The sequence below is a fragment of the Salvelinus alpinus genome, chromosome 7 (genome assembly GCF_045679555.1).
Source record: "Salvelinus alpinus chromosome 7, SLU_Salpinus.1, whole genome shotgun sequence".
NCBI lineage: Eukaryota > Metazoa > Chordata > Actinopteri > Salmoniformes > Salmonidae > Salvelinus > Salvelinus alpinus.
In genome coordinates this window covers 71,424,717-71,445,472 of record NC_092092.1, presented here as the reverse complement: position 1 = coordinate 71,445,472, position 20,756 = coordinate 71,424,717, and the positions used below count along the sequence as shown (strand labels likewise).

At 40.6% G+C, this 20,756-nt stretch overlaps 2 long non-coding RNA genes across 2 annotated transcripts; one reads left to right on the top strand and one right to left on the bottom strand.

Annotated features, from left to right (window-relative positions):
- Positions 1-2,897: 2,897 nt before the first annotated feature.
- On the top strand, positions 2,898-11,196 carry LOC139581611 (uncharacterized). The gene is made up of 2 exons (XR_011676254.1): positions 2,898-8,752; positions 9,007-11,196. It is a non-coding gene; the product is annotated as an uncharacterized lncRNA (long non-coding RNA).
- Positions 11,197-13,763: 2,567 nt separating this feature from the next.
- On the bottom strand, positions 13,764-17,662 carry LOC139581598 (uncharacterized). Its single transcript, XR_011676252.1, has 3 exons — positions 17,504-17,662; positions 14,225-14,289; positions 13,764-14,062 (listed from the first exon to the last, which is right to left on the bottom strand). It is a non-coding gene; the product is annotated as an uncharacterized lncRNA (long non-coding RNA).
- Positions 17,663-20,756: the final 3,094 nt, after the last annotated feature.

Here is a 20,756-nt window from a genome sequence, read left to right as displayed (position 1 = left end):
TTTTTTTTAAATTAGCTTAGCTCTCGATTGTGTGTAGCCCAATAACAAGGCATAGCCTACTGTCGGGACCTCGCGCAAATCTGTCAGGGAACAGCATGCAGACAAAACAGGCCTTTCGCAATATTTCAAATACAATCGCGGGAAAACACAGGTTGGAAACCAAATGGCTCCTGCTGGAAAGAGAAGACTCTAATCTGTCTGCTGTGGGCTAACAAAATATTTGATCAACTCCGAAATATTGTTTTACAAAGTACAGGTACAACTCTCCTTCCGTGGCCTCCAACTGCTCTTAAATGCAAGTAAAACTAAATGCACGCTCTTCAACCGGTCGCTGCCCTACCTGCCTGCCCGTCCAGCATCACTACTCTGGAAGGTTCTGACTTAGAATATGTGGACAACTACAAATACCTAGGTGTCTGGTTAGACTGTAAACTCTCCTTCCAGACTCACATTAAGCATCTCCAATCCAAAATGAAATCTTGAATCGGTATCCTATTTTGCAACAAAGCATCCTTCACTCATGCTGCCAAACATACCCTCGTAAAACTGACCATCCTAACGATCCTCGACTTCGGCGATGTCATTTACAAAATAGCCTCCAACACTCTACTCAACAAATTGGATGCAGTCTATCACAGTGCCATCTGTTTTGTCACCAAAGCCCCATATACTACCCACCACTGCGACCTGTACGCTCTCGTTGGCTGGCCCTCGCTTCATACTTGTCGCCAAACCCACTGGCTCCAGGTCATCTACAAGTCTTTGCTAGGTAAAGCTCTGCCTTATCTCAGCTCCCTGGTCACCATAGCAGCACCCACCTGTAGCACGCACTCCAGCAGGTATATCTCACTGGTCACCCCCAAAGCCAATTCCTCCTTTGGCAGCCTTTCCTTACAGTTCTCTGCTGCCAATGACTGGAACGAACTGCAAAAATCACTGAAGCTGGAGACTCATATCTCCCTTACTAGCTTTAAGCACCAGCTGTCAGAGCAGCTCACAGATCACTGCACCTGTACATAGCCCATCTGTAAGTAGCCCATCCAACTACCTCATCCCCATACTGTATTTATTTATTTATCTTGCTCCTTTGCACCCCAGTATCTCTACTTGCACATTCATCTTCTGCACATCTATCACTCCAGTGTTTAGTTACTATATTGTAATTACTTTGCCACCATGGCCTATTTATTGCCTTACCTCCCTTATCTTTCCATCTTTTTGAGAACTTGTTCTCAACTAGCCTACCTGGGTAAATAAAGGTGAAATACATTTTTTTTTTTTAAACCAATGTAAAACAATAGCGAGATATAGGCTCTTCATCGCCATTATCTGCGAGTGAGCTGCACATCATTGGGTGAGTCAGTGAAACTGGCAAGTATGTTTAGGACTTTAATTTCCTCCTCATATTGTAGCCTACAATATGTCTCCACACACCTAGGCCTACTAATGATGGATTCAAGAATCTCAGTTTGATCTGAGATTCTCAGTTTGTCTGTGTCAAAGGAGCATGTCATTTCGATCATTTGTGCGGTATTAAAAAATATTCTGCCAAAGTCTCGTCATGTAAAACAATGATGAATTGGATTAAATGCGTTTATAATATGGCAGCATTTACCTTAGGCTACTAAAATGTTCCCCATGTGTGCAACTTCTGTAAGTGCCTCTAGTTTACTGCTCAATGCCACTACTCAAATGCGATGATAGGCATGCAACATTTTATTATAAAGGTGGTTTTTTCCCTCATGCGTTCCGGTACCTCAGAGCTTCCGAGGTCACCACCCTCTCTTGCTCACTTTTTGTTCCGGCACCTCCCAATTGACAAATTAAGCACTGGGCCTGTCACACATGAAACACATGCAGCCTGGGGGCCACTTTGTACCCTGCCATCTGGTTGAATGTGAGCCAAGACTTGTACTCCCAACAAGGGTATGTGTAACAGAAGTGAATTCACATGTAATGCTGTTGAGGCAGTCACTATACTGTGACAATCAGCTACTGTAAATAGAGGCATATAACTAAACAAAGCCTAAACAAACACTATATCCTGTTTAAACCCCCACCAGACAAGACATGATTACATTAAATCTGTTGAGGTCATGAGAGGCTGAAACTAGCAACATCCAGAGGACAGAACTTCACTCCCTACTCTCACCGATCGTTAAATTAGTTGCCTAAAGGAAGGCTGGCAACACTCATAATCAATGGTGATAGCAGCAGGCTACCCAGGCCTGCTCTTGAAAAAGAAAAACACAATGACTGATAGTGTTTTTGCCTGGAGCGACTGATAAGGACAGATTGTGCCATTCAAAATGTACATGTTCAGACACCACCCAAATGAATGCCTGTTCTATTGTATTGTGTGTATGATCTAATTCAAAGAACCTTGCAGAGAAACAGCAGTTCTTCCAGGACCTTTGGACTTGTTGTTTTGCATTTTTGTGTAGTATATGTCAGGCCTATTTCTGCTTATATCTTCTCTATTATATAGGCCCAGGCCATAATATTTCCTATTTAGTCTACTCTCCTTCATCAACCTCCTACATTAATCTGGGCTTGTCCCTTGATGTCATTGTGATGATGACGTCAGTGTGATGGAGACTGAATTCTACTCAGAACCAAATATAGGCTCTGCGCCATCTGGGCCTACTGTTCGCTTTTAGAGGTGATCTTCCTATTCCTTTCCTAGTTTGATCTTCATTATGATATGTCTGACTATCGAGTGACGCATGAGGTTTTGTGAATTAGCTTTGCGCCATCTGGTGGTGAATGCAAACTCATTCCTCTGCCTTCCAGATCCAGGCAGTAGTTTTCCACTAAGACACAAATTGAGCCTTTTGTTAGATTCTCAAGATTCAAGCTTATCTTCTAGATTGAAGACACAAAATGTCCTTGGCTAGCAAATATTGATCACTGGGTGTCTAAATAGACAGATAGACCCAGATAATTTTTTTCTTCTCCCTTTTATTTAATCGGATTGTTGTGCCAAGATATCACATTAAAAAAGCTGATTATAAGACACAAATAAACCTGCTGATGGATGTGGTTTGGCTGCTGCCAATGTTGGCCTCATGAATAATCATCACTTTTCCAGCATATAACCCACACAGGTTTGTTCCGGGCTACTGCAGCCATCTTGAGTTTTGTTCTGATGTAATATTTTGAATGCCACTGATGAGTCATGTTACAGCTCGTCAGCCTATTTTTGTTCAAGGAAAATTAAACTGGTTTGCTCTCCCACACAGTTGTCATCTAGCTCTTCTGCAAATGTGTAGTTGTTATATTGTTTCAAAGATGGGTGAGAGTCCTTGGTTGGTAGGCTACACAATCAAAGACGTGTGACACAATGTCCGAAATTAGTCAAATCCAACTTCAGCAATGCAGTATAAGAGAAGTAGACCCGGTAGAATGAACTAGTGAATTCCAGTTTCATCCGGTTTGTAAGGACTGTTCACATCTAGCTCTGTATTCATCCGAGCACCAAATGCTTTGACGTCAACTGTTGTTATTTGAAAATGTCGAATGACTGACTCTCTTCCAACTGCAGCGTCTGTGACCAACGAAATGAGTAGACTTTATAATAAAGAATGGCAACATTTACAGTACTGTATTATGGTTGGCAAGTTTGAAACTGAATATATAGATAGGTTGGTTCATGGATGAGGTGAAAGCAAAGTGCACATTTTGATGGGCTCCCATAGTTACTTTTTCCCGAACCCCTTTTTTCATGACCATAAATCAAAATGAGTAGGTTTGTAAGCTTATGTTTCACGGTGAAGTAACAAAGTGTAAGTAGAAGTACGTAGTAATTTCATAAAGGCTCGACAAAGTTGGACCTATTTCGTAGAATCACTAGGTCGGAGGTATTCGCATTGTGACGTTGGCCGCATCACAACTAGACTATAAATTCAGTCAGCAAACTCCTTCTTAACACGCGTTGATGCGATCTCGTCGTGTTTGTTTTGCGGTCAGGTCGTTGTGATTTTATTTAAATTTTCTGAATCGCTTATTGGGCTTCTTTTATTTGAGAAGTGCCTAATGATAGCGTTAATTGAGTAGTACAGGTTTAATAGCAGCAGTGTAGTGTGAAAATAGGTGAAGTTGACCAGATAATGTAGGTATGTTACTGTAGCTAACCGTAGCTGTTTGGTTGTCATTCGACGCCTAGATTTGTTGCTATCTATATCTATCGCATTCTAGCGACAGATCGTACATAGTTGTGTATTTAATTAAAAACAAGGTGACGTTAAGTCATAGCAACTCGCTAGCTAAGGACATTTTTGAATTCTGACGTGTCAGTTGACAAAAGTCAAGACGATGGCCACGAGATTAACGTTACGCGGCAGGGTCTTGTTTTTAGCAGCGGCGGTTACGTAATATACCTCAGAAGTATGCTTATTTCAGCTGAACTGGCATCTCGGTATTAATTCTAAGCTAAGTAACATCGAAAATGTCAACAAAAAAATGTTTGCCAAACAAAAGAAGCGTCTTGTGGCGCACTTGTAGGCCCGATTCAAAATGGCGATTAGGGAGAAATGGATGTCCTGGGGATTCAGTGCTGAAAACAGCTGGTGCAGTTATCTGAAGTCCAAGTTACTGTTTTTTTCGAAGATCAGAAAATAATCAGGTTGTATAAGAAGCGTTATCGAAAGAACCAAGTTACAATTCAATAACCGTATGAAAGATGAACGACGTTCCTATTTATGAGGCAGTATAGTTACGTCAATGCGTCTATTTTATCTTTTTCCTAAAATGAACAATACGTTACAAGAAAATAACCATATGAAGCCTTCTGAATACGAAGCTAAATATTCAAGTTACTAGACAATCTTGTGAAGAATTGAGACGTCATAAGAATAGCCAGCGAAATATTTGAATACTTGGAAGTAGGGCGGTGGTCTCAGGCAGTTAGCTAACTAAGTGGTGTTGCAAGTTGATCACGTCGGCAATATTTTTTTTTTATACCGAATAAGAATCAGCAATAGAAGTTGGGTGAATATCAGATGCATTTCCACGGTTTTGTTATTTTAAGCCTAAAATTAATAAGTGTAGCTGCTGATAGTTGATTACATAGAAGGACAATCGTGTTTTTTTTTTTATTATTAATGAGGGAAGCAAGTTTCAAGACTAATACCTTGTGAAAAGTTAGGATGCCTTTGAGAATAGCCAACAACAAATTGAAGAATGGAAGTTGGGTGATGGTCCCATTTATCAGACGTGTTTTAGCAACTTCAAGACGTTTTTGTTTTTACTTGACCTGAAGAACAAGTTCTGATAATTGTCTATTGTCAGAAAAAAAATCTGTGTAGGTAACATGTGAAAGAAAAAAGCTACTAAACTTGAATGATATGAAACGTGAAGCCTTATTCATTTGAATAGCAAGCGAAGTATTGGAAGAGAATTTGGCCTGACGGTGCCTGTATCAGTCATTTGACTGACTTCAAGAATTTAAAATATTTTAATCCTAAAACGACGAAAAGATGTTCTGCTGATTAAGGATCCAAGTGAAGTGGTCGCCTTAAGTGCACGTGCTGTAATTCATGGAATCGCAGGCTCAAATGTGACCTTGCGTTGTCACGCCTCAGATTTTAATAACTTTTTCAAAACACAATTGGCTCTAGTGAAGAAAAGAAGGCTATTTTTTCCTGAGGAGAATGGACTGAGTTTGAGTTGTGGGGGGAAGGACTTAGCTAGTAAGCAGTTTGTGAGGAAGGACTATTTCAGGATCAGAGGGAGGAACCAGGCCATGGGCAAACTGGGAGGACCAGCGGGGGAGCCAGGCAAGACCCAGGGGGATCGAGGGAGGAGCAGATGGGAGCCATTCGTGGGACTCAGCCGGGTGTTCATCGGAGGGAGGGAGCGAGCCAGATGGCAGGGTAGCGAGCCTTGCAGTGAGCCAAGAGCGGAGCAGTCCTGGGTCGACTGTTCCCAGCAGCAATGAGGCAGACGCGTTAAAGAGCAAACGCGTAAAAGGGTCAACTAGCTTCGCCAGTCACAGGAAAAGTGTTTGGTTTGTATGATGGGCAGTGGTAACATTTAACTAGGCCAATAGTATTTATTTAAAAGTCACTTTAAATCTGTCAAGAACAGTTGCTCGCGAAGTTTTGTTTCTTCCTCTTTCAGGTAATGGTGTGGTAAAGCGTTTATTTTCCTGGTCACAGCCCTTTCCTGTGTGCAGAGTGTCTGCTGTGATGAGTCCCCCTTGGCCTTCTTGGTAGAGTGGGCTGGTGAGAGGAGGACCGTCTTAAAAGGATTTCACCCTCCTGCAGCACAGATGTAGTGCCCCCCGGGGCGGAGGAGTTTCTCCTGTCATTGAGTTCAATAGGTCTACCCCCCAAGATGTGGTCTACATGGGAGTGTGTTGAGTGGGAGGTCTTCTGTACGTCCGTACCACAACGCCCCTTTGGTGCTGAGCAGCTACATCTGCTGGTTAAAGTGAGCAGTGAGTTTAAATGCATGATCTGATCACGTGCGGAGTAACTATTCCCCTAGCTAAATATTGATATCAAATTTACATTTGCCTTCGTATTGGTAACTAAGGGATTATCCCTGAATTTGTATTTAGTCTGGTGTTATTGGTCCAACTGTAGTGCCTTTGTGGATGGGGGGGGGGACGTTTTCCGAGTTCTTCTTTTCACAGGCTCGGCCCTTAAAGCAAAGCTGACCGTCCAAGGGAGTCCCTCTTTAGTACTACCCACCACATTAATCAAAGAGTTGGGGACGTCACGTAAATGATAGTTCTAAGGATGGATCAAGTGACACCGGCATTAAAGTGATGTAGGAAGGTATTTTGTGCTAGTTTTCTGTAGTGAGTTGCTCACATTTGAATATGTACTACCATACTTATGTTAAGTGTTTTTCTTCCAATGCATTTTAACTGGGCAGACATCATTTGGGTTGTGGGGGGTGTTAATCCAAATTTCTTCCTAGAATTCTTTCACACAGCTTCGTGTAAAGCAGCATTTAAAGATCCAAATGGCTAGCATTGAGGTTTGGGGAGCAAGGAATCAACCGGGTGGTCCACATCTTTCGGGTGTCCGTTTTGCCTTGTGGTGTAGAGATTCCTCGGTGTCTACAAGGGTGTAGCAAGTGGCGGGCCACGTTTTGGGAAGTCGACTCGTATTCTCCCAGGGAGTGTGGTAATGGTCACCTTTAGATTGACACATTTTATGTCATGGAGTATAAAGTTGCATTTGGGGTTTCTGGGGTCAGGGGACTGCTTAATTGTGACTTTTCCAGATTATTATGTGACCCAACCTTTCAATGAAAGAACAACTAGAGCTCCACGTCTACCCCCGTGTGTCTAAAGGAGAAACGGTGACGCAGAGGCCAGTGGTATTTTAAAGTTTTTTTTGTGTGGAAAGTTAATGATTTGGTATTTCTCCAAATTTTGATATTTTCTTTGTATATTAGCAACTGTTAATACAATTTGATACTGTAATTGTGGTGTCTTGGTTGGTTACTGTTTGGGTTTGTCTGTGGGTGGGAATGGTGGAAGGCTTGTTTTCCCTTCTGCATTTTTCAGTGTGCTGTGTCCTGCGTTTTCAATACTCAAGACCAACAGGAACACCCCTAACTCATTGTATGTAAAGGTTTTCTATCGCTTCAAAACGCCTCGCAAGGTCTCAAGTAAGGTCACTTACAAATGTGTTCACATTTCCCTTTTTAATATTTCATTAATAACATTTGGCAACGCATAAATTGCACTCCCTTTGCAAATTAGTTAATGTTTTGTATTGCAACAGAGCTATCTGTAAAGGATTCATAATTGGTAATAAATGCATAGCTTATTGTGATTGAAGACATTTTTGTTATGCATTTGTTCTTTGGGGGTATCTTGTCTGGGGGGCTTTTCTTGTGCTTTTTCAGGTATGTCTTAGCTTGGTGCTTTTAGAGCACGGAAGTAACCTGGGCTTGATGGCAGCTCTTACATGGTGGAAAGTGAAGGTTTCAGATAAGTTCAATCCAGCTCATATCTGTGTCTGAACATGGGTAAAGTCAAGATATGGAACATGGCTGTCTGAATGGGCCTTATTCTGGCCTCAGTTGATTATTCTTGAATAGAGAAGCATCTACCTAGCAATGCAACAGCTCAGCACTACTTGTGGTATGTAGAAGTTGCACTGCTGTGCTTTCCCTATGGGTGCAAATCTCTTCTGTTCCAACAGGAAGATTTGGTGGAAACCCTTAATTTTATGTAAACTATAAAGCATACTTTGGGTATGGGTAACATGTGGGCTCTGGTGAGGGTGGGTATAGGGGTGTTGGTTGTTTGCTTTTGATCTTGCAGAATTGCAAAAACCCTACCGGAGAATGCCATCTACCAGTGACGTGACCACAGGAATCGCACCGTCCTTTGACCTCGTCTCAACACAGGCAGGACAGTTTGAGCACGTTTGTTACATTCAAGACAATTTCTAGCTTTACCTATTAGATCACCTCAGCTACCAGCTCTTGTGCAACTGTTCAAGGACACAGGCAGTCTTGTATCACAGTAGATTTTCAACTGTATAGCATTTGGTTTAATGATTTTGCAGCAGTCTCGCAACTGTGTGACAGCTTTCCCAAATGAAGGTAGCTGAGGAACACTGCGCAACTGTGCAGCTGTAATTTGGACTGAGTGCAGCGCAAATGTGTTGCTTTTGGATTGGTATTTGTTGGGCTTGGGAGGGGAATTATGCGATTTTTCTCTACAGAAATCAGTGAGCCTGGCGCAAGCACATGTGATGTCTTCTAACCTGGAACATGTAGGAAGGTGTTTACCTCTTTCACTATTCATTTAATAAGACCCTTGTCATATTTTAGTTTGATTCAATGGACATCTTGAACTGGATTTCTGTTAATTTCCATTAATGACCATATTCAAGCAATGCTTTTAGCTGCATATACCTCACTCCCTTTGGCCCAGAGCCCTACAGCTTTGCATCTTTAACTAAGTTAAGAAACGTCATGTAGGTGTTGTGAGTACTGTGGTGGGAGAATGTTTGTGTCGACACCTCTTCGTTTCAGATCATTCTCTCGTTTCACTGTCCACTACGATTGTGCCTCCTGCATCTATCAGCCGCCGGGAACTGTCAGCAAATGAGTGTGCCCCCTGAATGAAGTACCTACCATCTCTCCCTCTATTGGCTTGAGCTTAAAGTCCTCCCCGCCCGACGTTCTTCATCGTCTCCTCTCCCTCTCTGCTCTGTTTGTTCCTTTCCTTTCCCCCTTTTGGTTTCTCAGGTGACTAATTTCTCAATCTGAAGTAAATGGTCTTGAATTGGCATCTGTGATCCGCCCCGTAATGGAACACTGAGAACCAAGTCACTTTCAGATGAAGAGCCACAAGCTTGTCTTGCTGCTAATTGAGCATCTCTTCAGTTTCTTGTTTACTAAGTTAAGTCATTTTGGTTCCCATTTGACTTTGAACACACCATGGCTATGTGTAATTCAACCCTTTGTCTGCATGCACAACAGCTCTACATAACATTACGATCATTAAAAAATGCATAACCTAAATGTTCCATGTAGCTATTGCGTAAAATGGGCACATTCCAGTAGTTTGGGTGGACGCAAGGAGGGTGGGGGGCAACACTGTTTCTGTCTTCCTTTCAGATATCTCTTGAGTCAACTTCTGTTTCTACGGCGCACTGGGACAGCTGCAGAGTCACAGGAAGTCGGTCTGTCTTGGTTTGATCCCGTTCTAGGAAGTTGAGTGTCAGTGTGGAAAAACTGTCTGGGTGCGGTTTGTACTGTTTCGGTCAGTCACAGTAAATGACTAAGGATTTCAATTTCAGAGAAAATCTGGTTCTGCGTTGAGGGGGGGGGGGGGTTGTGGTAATTGTCTCTTTTCTTATTACAGCTTCAAATTTAAGCGCTTGATCCTCGCAAGTTTGACTAACTTCTGAATCCGGACCAGTGTCAGTAATCTAGTTTAATGTATCATGGCTGAAACGTAATGTTGTGGAATATTTATGGCATTTAGTGTACCGATGCAGTGTCTTTTTGGGATGGGGGGGGGCGACCTTTTATTTTCCTCTAGTTTCAGGCAGGCAACGAAGCTAAAGTCCTCTGGTTCGTGTAGAGCAGCAGGTAGTAAGGGTTTTTCTTTTCCTGGGAGAACAAACCATTTGGTTTTTGTTCCTCCAGGTTTTGCTTTTTGTCCTTACACAACAAAAAAAGCAAAAGACTCCGGTGGTGGCACTCCTGATATTCCTCAGGATGGGGTTCAATTCCCTGCGAAGTCTTTGCTTTTTCAACCTGCTGAGTCAGGGAATAGTTAATAAACAGGGGAACCTAGGAACTTTTATACGTTTTAGCGAGATTACGATTTAAATTAAAATATTGAATGAAGTCTGTTATAGATGGGCTAGCTGACGTCACAATGTGCATGCTTCAATGGGGCCGAAGTTGTGATTCTGGATGGCCAGGTGCTACTAACAATGACAAACTGCCATGTCTGAATCATAAGTGACTTGTTCTTGATACCACATCTTGTTTTGACTGATGTAATGTCAATGCTAATATGAACAATTTGCTTGTTAACCCTCTAACAAATGTATTGTTTTCAATTAACATTGGAGACTAAATATATCTGACATGTCAACAATCTAAGCCAACCTAGTCTGGTTTGTTATGTTGCTGAACAACCAACCTGTCTTGAGGCTGTTAATAGGGTCTGAAAATCCTGTCAGTCATGGAATTTAAAAAATTATGTTTTCCAGTCCTGGGAAAGGATCAAATCCCTGAAGTTGTGGAAATTCATTCATAATTCATAACTTAGTGTAATTTAGGCTTTTGTTTTTAAATAATCAACTTATCGGCCAGGATCAGAATGCCACTGACTTGTCAGTGTTTGCGCGCATTACCTGCACGTGTGCAAGACGAGTGGGCTGTTGCTCAAGGAGAGGAAGACTGTCGGACATTGCAGTAACAGGTAGGCCTAGCCTGAAATATGATAGGGGTCAGGTTAATGACTAATTACGTAGCCAATTCAGAACATATATTGTAGTTAACTGTTTAGCTATTATCATGTATTAATGTTTGCGTCATGTCTGAAACTGTTCCATTGACACTCAAATAAGGCCATATGAAGTTAAAGAACTTTTTAAATGAATCACTTAAACAATTTGAATTAATGATTCACTTTGCCATTGTATTAGTTGAGGTTTGGTTCAATTGCAGTGATGTGAATAAAAAATATTAACTTTGTAGATACTTCAGTTTATTTGGTCATTTTGTGTATGGGACTCAATAGCCTGCAAAGTAAGCACTTCTAAGATAACTATGACTGGACTAGGAAAGGTACATTTCCTGACTTTGCTTTAGCTGCATAGTTAAGGCCAAAGGGTGTGGTATATGGCCAAAATACCACAGCACTATGTAATGCAACACCGTTAGCTGTGGTATATTGGCCATATACCACAACCCCTGTGCCTTATTGCTATTATAAACTGTAATAAGAAATAGAATTGAATGTTATAACTGGGTGACAGCAATTCTATTTTAAACTATACCAATCAGTGTTCAGGGCTTGAACCACCCAGTCCATAAATATTTATCTTTGAATTACATTTTTTCGAAAGGCAACTTTTGGTTGCAATGTTATACATCAAGGGTGGTCAACTAGGGCTGTGGCGGTAATGATATTTTGTCAGCCGGTTAATGTCATGCAAAAGACTACCGGTCTGATGGTAACTGACCGTTAACACGTTTAGCATCTCCAGGCCTCCACACATGCGAGCTTTTGGAACATCTACATTTTATAAAAGTCGATTTAAATCAATTTAATATGCACATCACAATAAATCCATTTCTTTTATGCAGGTCTAAAGAAACCTGAACAAAATATGAGTTGGCCTACTGTATGTTATCTGGCCATGCCACAGGCTGTAATTTTAACTAGGCGAGTCGGATAAGAACAAATTCTTATTTACTTTGGGTAGGCTTGTTCATTTAACAGACAATATATTCTGATGTCCTATACTATTTTATTATAATGACCAAAAATATACATGCAAAAATGTAAAAGATTTATTGAGTTAGAGTTCATAACAAAATCAGTCAATTGAAATAAGTTAATTAGGCCCTAATCTATGGATTTCACATGACTGGGAATACAGATATGCATCTGTTAGTCACAGATACCTTAAAGGTAGGGGCATGGATCAGAATCAGGCAGGGTCTGTTGTGACCTCCATTTGCCTCAGGCACAGGTCCTTCGCATCGAGTTGATCAGACTGATTGTGGAATGTTGTCTTTTAAAGGCAGTGCGAAGTTTCTGGATATTAGCGGGAACTGGTACACGCTGTCGTACACGTCAAACCAGATCATCCCAAACATGCTCAATGAGTGACATGTCTGAGTATGCAGGCCATGAAGAACTGGTACATTTTCAGCTTCCAGCAATTGTGACACGGGCCTGTATTATCATGTGATGGCGGTGGATGAGTGGCATGACAGTGGGCCTCATCACGGTATCATTGTTCATTCAACTTACCATCGCTAAAATGCAATTTTTGTCTGAAGCTTATGCTTGCCCATACCATAACCACACTGCCACCATGGGGCACTTTGTTCACAACGTTGGCATTAGCAAACCGCTCGCCCAAATGACACCATACACACTTTTTTTTCACCTTTATTTAACCAGGTAGGCTAAAGTTCTCATTTGCAACTGCGACCGTGCCAAGATAAAGCAAAGCAGTTCGACACACAACACAGTTACACATGGAATAAACAAACATACAGTAGAAAAAGTATATAGCATGTGCCAGGGAGGTAAGGCAATAAATAGGCCATGGTGGCGAAGTAATTACAATTTTGCAATTAAACACTGGAATGGAAATGTGCAAGTAGAGATACTGGGGTGCAAAGGAGCAAGATAAATACAGTATGGGGATGAGGTAGTTGGATGGGCTATGTACGGGTGCAGTGATCTGTGAGCTGCTCTGACAGCTTGTGCTTAAAGCTAGTGAGGGAGATATGAGTCTCCAGCTTCAGAGATTTTTGCAGTTCGTTCCAGTCATTGGCAGCAGAGAACTGGAAGGAAAGGCGGCCAAAGGAAGAATTGGCTTTGGGGGTGACCAGTGAAATAAACCTGCTGGAGCGCATGCTACGGGTAGGTGTTGCTATGGTGACCAGTGAGCTGAGATAAGGCGGGGCTTTACCTAGCAAAGACTTATAGATGACCTAGAGCCAGTGGGTTTGGCGACGAATATGAAGCGAGCGTACAGGTCGCAGTGGTGTGTAGTATATGGGGCTTTGGTGACAAAACGGATGGCACGGGTGGCACGGATGGCACTGTGGATGGCACTGATGGCACGGATGGCACTGTGGATGCACTCACTCTGGATGAGAGCATCTGTTTAATTTACTAAAATGCCAAATGTAAACCGACAGGGCAATAGGTTCCATGACCATGTAGAAGAGGCAGAGGATTTATTTACCAGCATTTTACTCCCTCTATGTTTAATATAAAACACATACATTAATTATTAATTTCGGTTGCGTATCCTGACATGAAGTTTGTTCTATAGAAAGTATTTTACTCTAGCCACAAAATGAAGGCCTGCCGAAACCCCCCGCCCACCTCCCCCCTTCTATCTTGGGACTGCAAGGCCTGGCACACTTCAGAATCATTTTGGCAGCTCATGTTGACCAGTAGTGTGTGCCACAGAAAGCAAAATTAGAGTATAAAGAAACATAATTTATTTTAGAAACATTTTGTAATGTTTAAGAAAAGAATGATAATACATAAATATTATCACACAATAACAAAAAAACATCACAGAAAGTTAAGTTTGTTAACAAACATTAAATAAGAAATACACATTTTGATCTTTGCATAATAAGATATAAAATGACAAATGAAATATAAAAAGACAAATAACAAACAAATATTGGAAAGCTGCAACAGCTCCACTGAACATTTAGTCCACTTTTTATGGAAAGTTTTCCAGGTGATACTGTCGCCTGGAACTCAAGCCTAACCTAGTCCTGACAGGCAGCTCAGACATAATCCTCCAATGGTGGGATGGTTTTCATACAGGTGGAACCATTGTGGGCAGCGGTCACAACCAATCTGAAATTTATGATGAAAAAGGTTAATATATTTAAAACAAATACATTTTTTTGAATTACAATTATTTAATTATCAGACAACAGATGATACTACCTCAAATATTACTGCTTATACCAATTCGTACTCCTAAAAATGTGCCTTTAGAAGTGAACAGGCAATTACCCAGTTAGTGTCTTCCTCTTTGTTGTCCACCTCCCCACAGAAGTGGCACAGTTGGCTCAGGTCATCTAGCAAAACATAATGTCAAGTAGTCTATACATCTTTACATGTATTTTTCTGAACAAACAGGGAACAAAGGAATAGTATACGTTTCTTGTAACATAATTATTTAAATACATGTGTTAAGCAGCCATCTAGTCAGACGTTGGATCAGAGATAACTTTGAAAGATCCATAAAAAAATTTTTTTTATCTACAATACTACGTGAATACTAGTGAATACTACGGGATCCCAGGTGATGCCGCGCCAGTATATGCTGGTTGGTGAACATGTCCCCAGCCTCATCTGATACGTCCTATTATTGGGGTGAAATGTCTGGCTTTTAGAGCAGAATCAAGGGAAGTCTATGTGCCTCAGTTGTGGACTAATGGACCATAAGAGAAAGCAGACACCAAATCCTAGCCATGGTTTACCGAATGTCCATTTGACTATTTTTGACAACTCACCAGCTTTCCTGCGATTTATATCTTCAAGATGTATTTTTAACAAGCAGAAGTGTTTTTCATCTGTATTCTGTGCTTTAGTGATTGTGGATCCCGTTACATTTGTTCAAAATAAGGAAAAATGTCAATTGAATTTACCTTTGCATTCCTTTAGATTAATTAGGTAAATGGTTTAAAGAGGCACACACTGGATGGTTTAGGAGGGTTGAAAATGGAGCTTGCGGGCCTCTATAAGGACTTGGTGGAGACCTTGTGTTATGAAAATCACTTTTGTTGATGTTTGTAAATGCACTCAGTCATGGTACATCGATGGGTGTTTAACTTATGCTTTGAAGATTGTTTTAAGTAAATGTTCCCCTCTGTCACAGAAATAATCTATTTGCTGATTATACATATTAATACTTTTGGTGATCTGAGGTATTATGTGTTATCTTTTTTATTTTCTGTTTGAAAGGCATCACATCTATGTTCATCAATAGAAATGTTTTTGACCAATGCTATTTAAAAGAAAATTATATTTGTATGTTTTAAAGAAAAACACTGACTCTGACTGCAATAAAGCATAGCCATGCACTACTCTCAAGTGAAATTCTGTTATGATATAATTACTAGCCTATAAAACAGGATACAGACCGAAGTTATTTCCATAATGCAAGTTTATTAACCAAATGTATCTGTTCAAACTCAGAGGTTATGAATCAGATGTATCAGCATTCACCATCATATGGGGCATTAATGTTTTTATTTTTTATTTTTTTCACCTTTATTCAATTTAACCAATTAGGCCAGTTGAGAACAAGTTCTCATTTACAACTGGGACCTGGCCGAAATAAAGCAAAGCAGTGCGACAAAAACAACAAAAAACAACAAAAATAAGTTAATAACCAGGAGAGAAATTTAAATTGGCCCTTTCTTTCTGATCTTTGCTAACTTTAATACCAAGATATGTGATAACATCTTTTACAGGGATATTACATATTGAGTTTGTCACATCTTTTAAACTCAAATAATTCACATTTCCTAATTTAAGAGATAAACCATGTGAGATACATGTGAGATGGCATTAAGACACTCAATAGCTTTCCTGACTTCAATAATCTTTTTTAAAAATGGTGGTGTCATCAGCCAATTGTGAAATTTGATCACTTTATCTTGTATCTGAATAGCCCTAAAGCTATCCTTATTGATATGAAGTGTGACCAATAAAAATAAGAAAGGAGAAATTGGGCATCCTTGTTTAATTATGCGTCTAATATTTATTCTCTGTGAGGTTCCATGGGATAATTGAACAGAGCTATTACTATTATTATAAAGTGTCTTAATTACACTTTACACTACAAATTACACTACAAATAAAATAAAGCGATCTTCTAATAATGTGCTCACTGTAGTCTATCAAGTCCAATACTAGTCGGATATTATTACATGTCTGCCCTTCATAAAACCAGACTGGGTCCTCTGGGTGTAAACTCTGTGGATTTGTTATGTAGAAGTGCTCCTGAGTAGAATGTACCCCCGCTTTACTTTGAATTGTTTTTAAATAAACAAATAAATCACATATCTCATAGAAATACTTTACATTATTATTTTATAACTAGTATCAAATATATCAATAATTGTGCACATTTTCCATCATTTTCACCCTAATTATTCATGATTGGCTGAGAGAAATGTATGATATAACGATTGTGGGGGCTGTTTTGTTAGACTTTATACATCATAGCCTGCTGCTGGATAAACGTATGTGTTATTATGGCTTTACACCCCCTGCTATATTGTGGATAAAGACTTACTTGTCTAACAGAACACAGAGGGTGTTCTTTAATGGAAGCCTCTTCAACATAATCCAGGTAGAATCAGGAATTCCCCAGGGCAGCTGTCTAGGCCCCCCTTTTCAATCTTTACTAATGACATGCCACTGGCTTTGAGTAAACCGAGTGTGTCAATGTATTGGGATAACTCAACACTATACACATCAGCTACTACAGCGTGTGAAATAACTGCACCACTTAACAGTTGAGTTGCGGTTAGTTTCAGAATGGTTGGCAAGGAATACTTTTGTTTTGTCGCACCTGGACTACTGTTCAGTTGTGTGGTCAGGTGCCACAAAGAGGGACTTAGGAAAATTACAATTGGCTCAGAACAGGGCAGCACGGCTGGCCCTTAAATGTACACGGAGAGCTAACATTAATAATATGCATATCAATCTCTCATGCCTCAAAGTGGAGGAGAGATTGACTTCATCACTACTTGTTTTTGTAAGTGTTGACAAGCTGAATGAACCGAGCTGTCTGGTGGCATGTCTTGTGCATACCCCACAAGACATGCCACTAGAGGTCTCTTCACAGTCCCAAAGTCCAGAACAGACCATGGGAGGCGCACAGTACTACATAGAGCCATGACTACATGGAACTCTATTCCACATCAGATAACTGATGCAAGCAGTAGAATCAGATTGGGGAAAAAAGGATAAAATACACCTTATAGAACAGCGGGGACTGTGAAGAGACACACACGCATACGCACACACGCTAGCACACGCACTCTACACACACGTACATTGTAATATTGTTGTATGGTTGTATTATACATTTTGTATTGTAGATACTCCGCTCTCTCCACTGGCTTCCAGTTGAAGCTCGCATCCGCTACAAGACCATGGTGCTTGCCTACGGAGCTGTGAGGGGAACGGCACCTCCGTACCTTCAGGCTCTGATCAGGCCCTACACCCAAACAAGGGCACTGCGTTCATCCACCTCTGGCCTGCTCGCCTCCCTACCTCTGAGGAAGTACAGCTCCCGCTCAGCCCAGTCAAAACTGTTCGCTGCTCTGGCACCCCAATGGTGGAACAAACTCCCCCACGACGCCAGGTCAGCGGAATCAATCACCACCTTCCGGAGACACCTGAAACCCCACTTTAAGGAATACCTAGGATAGGATAAAGTAATCCTTCTAACCCCCCCCCCCCCCCCCCCACCCTTAGAGTTAGATGCACTATTGTAAAGTGGTTGTTCCACTGGACATCATAAGGTGAATGCACCAACTTGTAAGTCGCTCTGGATAAGAGCGTCTGCTAAATGACTTAAATGTAAATGTAAATGTACAATTATATTCAATTAGAAATTGAACATACCAGTGTTTTGGAGGAGCGTGACTGCTATTTCTTCTCTCACGATGTTAACATCTTTGTCCGTATTTGAAAAGACAATCGACTCCTTCAGGACACATTCAGCTAACTGGGGGAAAAATTTGATGGGCATTTCAGTTTCCCCCAACAAAATTGTGTTACACTTAAGATTCTAATTCGCAAGTATACAACGACACAGCTATAATATAATTTGACAGTTCTGTTTTGCCTTTTAGTATGTGTTCTTTCAGTAGGTTAATTGTACATTACTTGTGCTCTCATACTTACTTTCAAGGCAAAGACCCCACAAGAAGTAACATCTTGTTGGCATGGGTGAGGAAGGGTACCACACGCCCATCTGGAGATATTACACCTCTTCTTTCTCAGGAATGAACATATATGTTAATAAAAGTACAGCATTTTGAAACATTTTATTGATTACAATATAGAGATTAATAACAGAGGGGATTCTGAGAATGCAGGGATTCCAGCAGGATGTGAGTTGAAGTAGTCAAATCTGGAGCTGCCAAGGGCTGGAATGTAAATGACGATCATCTCGGATTATCTATTATCTGCGAAAAGGCAGGCCTTCCCTCGGGATGAAGAGCATCTCCGTTTATGTGCTGTCATCCAGATGGAAATGTCACCTGTGTATCTGATGTAGGAAAAGAGATAAGTTGAGTGTCCTGTGAATATGTTTATGTACTGTACGTATATTTATTTATTTATTTACATTTATATTATTATTATCATTATTGTGGTCAAGGGATGGGGGAGGCTGATGGTGGAGGTGTCCCATTGAGGGCGAAGGGACCTATTGGGGAGGGGATTCTTCATGGAGGTGTAACAGTATAGTATAGTATTCCGTCCCTCTCCTCACCCCTACCTGGGCTTGAACCAGGGACCCTCTGCACACATCAACAACAGTCACCCATCCGCCACAAAAGCCTCCGGTTCTTGCAGAGCAAGGGGAACAACTACTTCAGGTCTCAGAGCGAGTGACGTCACCGATTGAAACGCTATTAGCGCGCACCACCGCTAACTAGCTAGCCATTTCACATCGGTTACAGAGGCACATTCAGTCATATTATTATACATTTTTCCCCCCTATTATTATAACAGTTCACTGTGATTATGGATATGCACTCATGTTGACTTATATATTTGAACTTTCTTTTTTCACATAGAGTACACATTTTTTATTTATTATCCTTATTATTGTAATGCCTCGAACCCTCGACCTTCTAGCCCGAAGTCCAGCGCGCTATCGACTGTGCCCCAAAATCGTGCTTGAGCGGCAGAGTCGATATCAGCGCTTATAAACCCAGTGTCGGTACATTATTATTTTATCATTACTACTGTGCTTCCAAGCGCATACTTCACCATTTTCGACACCTCAAATGGGTTTGCCACATTTTTTTATTTTTTTGTAACTAGGCAAGTCAGTTAAAAACCTGTCTAGGACTGGGGTTCCGCTAGCGGAACTCCCCCCCACATTCCACTGAAAAGGCAGCGCGGGAAATTCAAAGATATTTTTTTGAAATATTTAACTTTCACACATTAACAAGTCCAATACAGCAAATGAAAGATAAACATCTTGTGAATCCAGCCAACATGTCTGATTTTTTAAATGTTTTACAGCGAAAACACCACGTATATTTATATTAGCTCACCACCAAATCCAAAAAAGCACAGACATTTCTTTCACAGCACAGGTAGCTTTCACAAAACCCACAAATATAGATAAAATTAATCACTAACCTTTGAACATCTTCATCAGATGAGTCATATAACATCATGTTACACAATACATTTATGTTTTGTTCGATAATGTGCATATATATATATTTAAAAAATCTCAGTTTACATTGGCGCGTTACGTGCAGTAATGTTTTGATTCCAAAACATCTGGTGATTTTGCAGAAATACTCATAATAAACATTGATAAAAGATGCAAGTGTTATTCACATAATTAAAGATAAACTTATCCTCTATGCAACCGCTGTGTCAGATTTCAAAATAAACTTTACGGAAAAAGATTAATCTGAGAACGGCGCTCAGAGCACAATCCAGCCAAAGAAATAGTCGCCATTTTGGCGTCAACAAAAGCTACAAAAACACTATAAATATGGACTTACCTTCGAATAACTTCATCAAAAGGCACTCCCAGGATTCCCAGATCGACAATAAATGACTGAAAAGTTCCATAAAGCCCATCATTTAGCCACTTGTTGTTAGCATGTTCAGCCCAGGAATCCATTTTCATGACGCATGAGCAATCCCTCCAGACAAAAACTCAAAACGTTCCGTTACAGGTCGTAGAAACAGGTCAAATGATGTTTGCAATCCATATTTAGTATGTGTTTTACATTAATCATCAATAAGGATCCAACCGGAGAATTTCATTGTCTGATGAAAGAGCATTGGAACGAGAGCACTCTCTCTCGTGAGCGCGCGAAAAGAGACTGAAATATTCTGACGACCACTCAGTAAAACAGCTCCTATGAGCCCCTCCTTTATAGTAGAATCATATAACTAAAATCTAAAGACGGTGACATCTAGTGGAAGCCCTGGGAAGTGTTTGGTCATTCATATCTAGAAGGGGTATCATTTGACACTGTTTTGAAAATCGAGTTCTCATTTCCTGTTTTGACCTCTTCTCAGGTTTTTGTCTGCCAAATGAGTTATGTTATACTTACAGAAATAATTCAAACAGTTTTAGAAACTTCAGAGTGTTTTCTATACAATAGTAATAATAATATGCATGTAGTACCTTCTGGGGCAGAGTAGGAGGAAATTTCGTTTGGGCACGCAATTTGTTCAAAGTGGAAACACCGCCCCCTATCCCGATGAAGTTTTTAAGAACAAATTCTTATTTAGAATGACGGCCTAACCCGAATGACGC